The sequence below is a fragment of the Equus asinus genome, chromosome 6 (genome assembly GCF_041296235.1).
Source record: "Equus asinus isolate D_3611 breed Donkey chromosome 6, EquAss-T2T_v2, whole genome shotgun sequence".
NCBI lineage: Eukaryota > Metazoa > Chordata > Mammalia > Perissodactyla > Equidae > Equus > Equus asinus.
Genome location: NC_091795.1, coordinates 47801991 through 47807990, shown reverse-complemented (window position 1 = coordinate 47807990; position 6000 = coordinate 47801991). Strand labels below are relative to the sequence as shown.

The window sequence follows — 6000 nt, the reverse complement described above, 5'->3', positions numbered from 1 at the left end:
TGGGAAATGGACTGTTCAGGATTACTATGGTTCGAGGACCATCCTGGTAATTGGGGGAGGGGAAAGATGAGGGGAGGATGGGAGAAGCCAGGCCCTGTGGGTAGAAGGTGGGGGGTGGAGATGCTCAGAGGACTGAACACGGCAGGTTTGTTTCTGCTGGTGGGGCCGCGGAGGGGTAGGAGGCAGGCTTGGAGGCCAGCAGCCTTCTCAGCCCACCCTCTCTCTGAGTGGCAGTACCCAATCAGGAGGTGCCTTGCATTAGGGATCCCATGCTTCCTTCAGAGCCGTGCTCTTGACCCCCAGCACAATGCGTGGAGTTTATGCTGGCTGAATGATTGAATAAACGAATGAACTAACCTTGTAATACATGCCCTTCTACAAGTTGTTGTTCTTTCCTTGTTTTGGCCACATGTTGATTTTCCCTCGCTGCTGTTGCACGGATACATTTCTCTTTTTCTCAAGCTCTTCCCCAGTATCAAAACATTAAGAGTAACTGTGAAAGCATCTGTTTTTTATAAAAGCCCACACGTCCACTTTGTGAGCATCGCCGCAAGGACCGGATCTAACAGTGCCTGCATCCCACCTCCCTGGTTCCTTTCCTACCCGCCTCACTAGCGTTTCCCGCCTTAGCCTCCCAGTCCTTGTCTTTGAATTACTTTAACTTCACTTGATTAATAAGCTTTGTACTGTCAGCTCTTCATAAATAATCGGCCATCCTTAAATTTTCTTTTAAAATTATTTAAAAATTTAAAATTTTGGAGATCTTGAACTCAAAACCCAACAGGCTGGTTAAGTCTAAAATGCCTTTATGAAGCAGCATAACGTTGTATGCCACATCATCTAACTGCTCAATAAATATTTCTTGAACGGAAAATGAAGGAAGTGAATCACCACACAGGGAATGAAAACACCTCTCCCGAGCCCTGTCACTTATTTGCTGTGTGATCTTAAAGCAACTCATTTAACCAACATCAATGTAAACTATTAAAAAATATTTGTTTTCTGAGGGGTGGAGGGAATGGGGAGAGGTTTGTAAAAGGGTACAAACTTTCAGCTATGAGATGAATAAGGTCCAAGGATGTAACGGATAACATGATGACTGTAGTTGATGACGCTGTATTATATAATTAAAATTTGCTGAGAGAGTAGAACTTAAATGTTCTCACTTAAAAAAAAGATAAGTATATGAGGTGATGGATGTGTTAATTAACCAGATGGGAGGAACCTTTTCACAATGTGTATGGATACCAAATCACCACGATGTACACTTCAAATGTCTTACAATTTTATTTGTCAATTATACCTCAATAAAGCTGAAACAAAAATTTGTGTCAGACTTATAACCTACAGACATGTAAGATAATAAGTTCGTTTTGTGTTAAGCCACTAAGTTTGTGATAACTTTTTACAGCAGTAATGGAAAACTAATACAGGGATTAATAAAGCTTAAAACTCAATCAAATCTATTTTAAAAATTCAGTTTTTTAAAACTACCTAGATAGTAGTCAAGACACATGGTGCTGGCATAAGGATAAACATATAGATCAATGGAATAGAACTGAGAGTCCAGGAAAAAATCCATACATTTATGGTCAATTAATTTTCATCAAGGGTGCCAAGACAACTCAATGGGGGAAAGAATAGACTTTTCAACACCTGTAGCTAGGAAAGCCAGATATCCACCAGAAAAAGAATGAAGGTGAAGCCCTACTTCACACCATATACAGAAATTAACTCAAAATGGATCAAAGACCTAAATTTAAGGGCTAAAACTATAAAACTCATAAGACAACGTAGGTGTATATTTTTGTGACCTTGGGTTAGGCAATGATTTCTTAAAGACGACACCAAAAGTGCAAGGAATCAAAATAAATAAAATAAATTGGACTTCATCAAAATTAAAATCTTTTATGTTTCCAGGGACACTATCAACAAAGTGAAAAGAAAACCCACAAAATGAGATAAAATATTTGCAAATCATATATCTCACAAGGGATTTCCATACAGAACATATAAAGAACACTTACAACTCAACAATAAAAAGACAACCTAAATAAAAAATGGGCAAAGGATTTGAATAGACATTTATCTAAAGAAGATATAGGGCCAGCCCAGTGGTGTAGTGGTTAAGTGCACACACTCTGCTTTGGCGGCCTGGGAGTTTATGGGTTCAGACCCCAAGCATGGACTTTTACACTGTTCATCAAGCCATGCTATGGTGGCATCCCACATACAAAGTAAAGGAAGATTGGCACAAATGTTAGCTCAGAGCCAATCTTCCCCAAGCAAAAAGAGGAAGACCAGCAATGGATGTTCGTTCAGGGCCAATCTTCTTCACCAAAAAAAATAAAAATAAAGAAGATATACACAGGGCCAATAAGTCCATGAGAAGATGTTCAACATTGTTAGCCATCAGGGACATTCAAATAAAAACAAACGTGATATTCTTCATACCCTCTAGTACAGTATGGCTATAATAAAAAAGACAGACAATAATAAGTGTTGTGAAGATGTGGAGAAATTGGAACCCTCATACATTGCCAGTGGGAAAGCAAAATGGTACAGCAGCTTTAAAAAGTAGTCTGGCAGTTCCTCAAAAGTTTAAACATAGAGTTGCGGCATGACACAGTGATTCCACTCCTAGATATATGCCTAAGAGAAAAAAAACATATGTCCACATAAAAACTTGTTCACTAATGTTCATAGAAGCACTATTTACAATAGCCAAAACGTGGAAACAATGCAAATGATAAGCACCTGGTGAATGGATAAATAAAATATGCTGTATCCATGCAATGGAATATTAGTCAGGCATAAAAGGGAATGAACTATTGATGCATGCTACAACATGGTTGAGTCTCAGAAACATTATGCTAAGTGAAAGAGGTCAGACACAAAAAATCACATACCTATTACATGATTCCATTTATATGAAATGTGCAGAATAGACAAACCGTAGACACAGAAAGTAGATTAGTGGCTGCCAGGGGCTGGGAGGCACGAAGTATAGAGAATGATTGCTTATGGCTACAGGGTGGTTTGGGGCAGGGGGTGTGAGGGAGAACAGGTGATTAAAATGTTCTGGAATCAGGTAGTCGCAATGCTTGCACAACTTCATGAATACACTAAAAATTACCGAATTATATACTTTACAGTGGTGCATTTATCATAGGTGAATTATAGCTCAATCAAAAATAACTACCTAGAAACACACAAAAAAAGCTAATCATCTCTCTCTTCATTCTTCATTTAATCTCGCCTCTCATATTAAAATTTGGATCTTTTTATTTGCAATCTTTTCTTCTTGTTCTTACATATGTACATGCACATAAAAGGGGTTTTGTCTTTGTTTTCTATCCTTATAAAAATGAAGTCAGTATATATACAACTTGCTTTCTTCACTTAACTTCTCAGGGATGTCCCACCAAGTCAATACATATATAGATTTAATTTGCATAAAATTCATCTCTTTGATGTACCATAATTTATTCTTTCCCCCCCAATCTGATGGTTTTAAAATGGTATCACAATATTTCACATCATCAAGTTGTACCCATTAAATTTATACAATTTATATGTCAAAGACATCTCAATAAAGTTGTTAAAAAAGATATTGAAAAAAACGGTGTCACATAAGTCTTATACATACATGTCTTTTGGTATCATATAAACACATTTCTGCCTGGTATGTCTACCTAGGAAGAGAACTGTCAGATTGGGGCCAGCCCGGTGGCGCAGCAGTTAAGCGCCAACGTTCTGCTTTGGCGGCTCGGGTTTCGCAGGCTCGGATCCCGGGTGCGGACATGGCACTGCTTGGCACGCCATGCTGTGGTAGGTGTCCCACATATAAAGTAGAGGAAGATGGGCACAGATGTTAGCTCAGGGCCAGTCTTCCTCAGCAAAAAGAGGAGGATTGGCAGCAGTTAGCTCAGGGGTAATCTTCCTGAAAAAAAAAAACAAAAGAACTGTCAGATCCTGGGATGGTACCCATCTTTTCAGTGTTAGTAGATGATGCCAGTTTGCCAAAGGGATTGCATCAAGGTCAATTTCCACCAGTAATATATGAGCAACCCAGTTGCTGTACATCCTCACCAAAACTTGGTATTTTCTGCTGTTTCATTTTTAGCCATTCTGATGAATGTGTAGTGGTATTGCATTGTAGCTTTTATTTTGCTGTTGTTGAACTTTTTATTGAAATGCACGTATCATAAGTATATATCTCAGTCGATTTCCAAAACCTGAGTATACCTCCGTAACCAACACCTAGATTAAGAAACAGAGCCTTACTAGAACATACGCATATCCCATGACCTAGCAATTCTACTCCTAGGCATATATCCAACAGAAAGGCAAGTTTACGTTCACCAAAAGACACAACTCAAGTTTGATAACTGTTACCATTTTGTCACATTCCCCTCAAATCTTAATATATCTTAATAAAAGAAACAATGAGTTGCAGTTAAAGTTGAAGCCCCTTTTGACTTCCAATCCCAGGCCTATTACCCTCCCCTAGGTCCCTGGGCCCCAAGCCAACCGCTCATAAATTGTGTGTTTTTATACCATTGCATGCATGTATTTATATCCTTGAATTCATTGCCTTTTCCTGACTCCCAGTGATACCGAGCACCTTCTCCTATTCTTTCTTCTGTGAACTGCCTGTTCACATCACTGGCTCATTTTTCTCTTGTGTTGTCTTTTGTTTATTAATTTGTAGGAGTCTTTGTTTATTAGGATATTTACCATTTTCTGTCATTTTTATCACAAACATTTTTCCTCACTTTTTCTTTTCGCTTTCTGGTATCTTTTGCTTTGCAAAAAATATTAATTTTTACATAGTCGAACATGTCTATTTTTTTCTTTAATTTCTCTGGGTTTCCTGTCTTGCTTAAGAAGACCTCTCCATCCCCAAGGTTATACAAATATTCCCTCATATTTATTTCTAATGTTTTATTGTTTATATTTAGATTTGTTTGCAAAGCACCATATCAGACACTACACGGGACACACATGGACACCCTGGGGTGGGCCGGGAGAGAATTGCCTACATGGGAAAGATGAGGTTGAAACCACTTTTGTCTTCTTTTGCTATATAGTTGATGAAAAAGAAAAATATATACCACTAAAAATTACTCCAGCAGCTAGGCTACCATTAGCAGGAAGTAGAAAAATATTAACCGTTTGATAAAATGAAATCAGATGAGGATTTTTAATCTGCAACTTTTTTCTGGTGGTATTCAAAAAATGTGGTAGTCCTAGAAGAAAAAAAAAAGGTGGTGGGGGGGGGGCTGGCCCAGTGGCCAAATGGTTAAGTTTGCCTGCTCTACTTTGGCGGCAGAGGGTTTCACTGGTTCAGACCCTGGGCACAGACCTAGTACCACTCATCAGGTCATGCTGAGGCAGCGTCCCACATAGTAGCACCAGAAGGACCTACAACTAGAATATACCACTATGTACTAGGGGTTTTGGGGAGAAGAAGAAGAAAAAAAGATTGGCAACAGATGTTAGCTCAGGGCCAATCTTTAAAAACAAAAAAAATGTGGTAGTCCTGAAACTATTCTAGTTCCTTTCTGGGTAACGACAAGGCCTAGGGATGAGCATTGACAACAGCTGAAAATAGCTGCTTAACTTTAAATACCAGACAAAGCCATTTTTGGCGTTTGGTATTTCTTTACCAACGCTGGCTCTCATTGCTTTGTTCTCATCGGGCGCTCCCCCGCAAGAGCAATGGACTTTTTAACAACGGAGGGGCATGGAGGAAGTGAGGTCTCTAAACAAATATTGTCGTTGCTCCCACTACCCAGACTCCTAAATATACTATATCTGATTTCAGACTTTCCCAGCAAGGATCAGAACATACCATCACTCATAACTGAAGCAGTCACCTTGAGCTAAACTTGAAGAATAGAGTTGGCGCTTACTTTGTTAAGCGGCGGAGAGCTGCCCAAACTTTTGGAGGCTGCTTCACCCCAGCTCGCTTCAGGTAGTAGTGGAATCTGGAAG

General features: G+C 39.2%; 1 long non-coding RNA gene across 1 annotated transcript in view; it reads right to left on the bottom strand.

Annotated features, from left to right (window-relative positions):
- Positions 1-1270: 1270 nt before the first annotated feature.
- The window catches only part of LOC106828354 (uncharacterized), a 57786-nt gene continuing 53056 nt past the window's right edge, over positions 1271-6000 (bottom strand). The window contains exon 3 of the long non-coding RNA XR_011504264.1: positions 1271-3943. This is a non-coding gene — a long non-coding RNA (uncharacterized lncRNA). The remainder of the gene's footprint in view (positions 3944-6000) is intronic.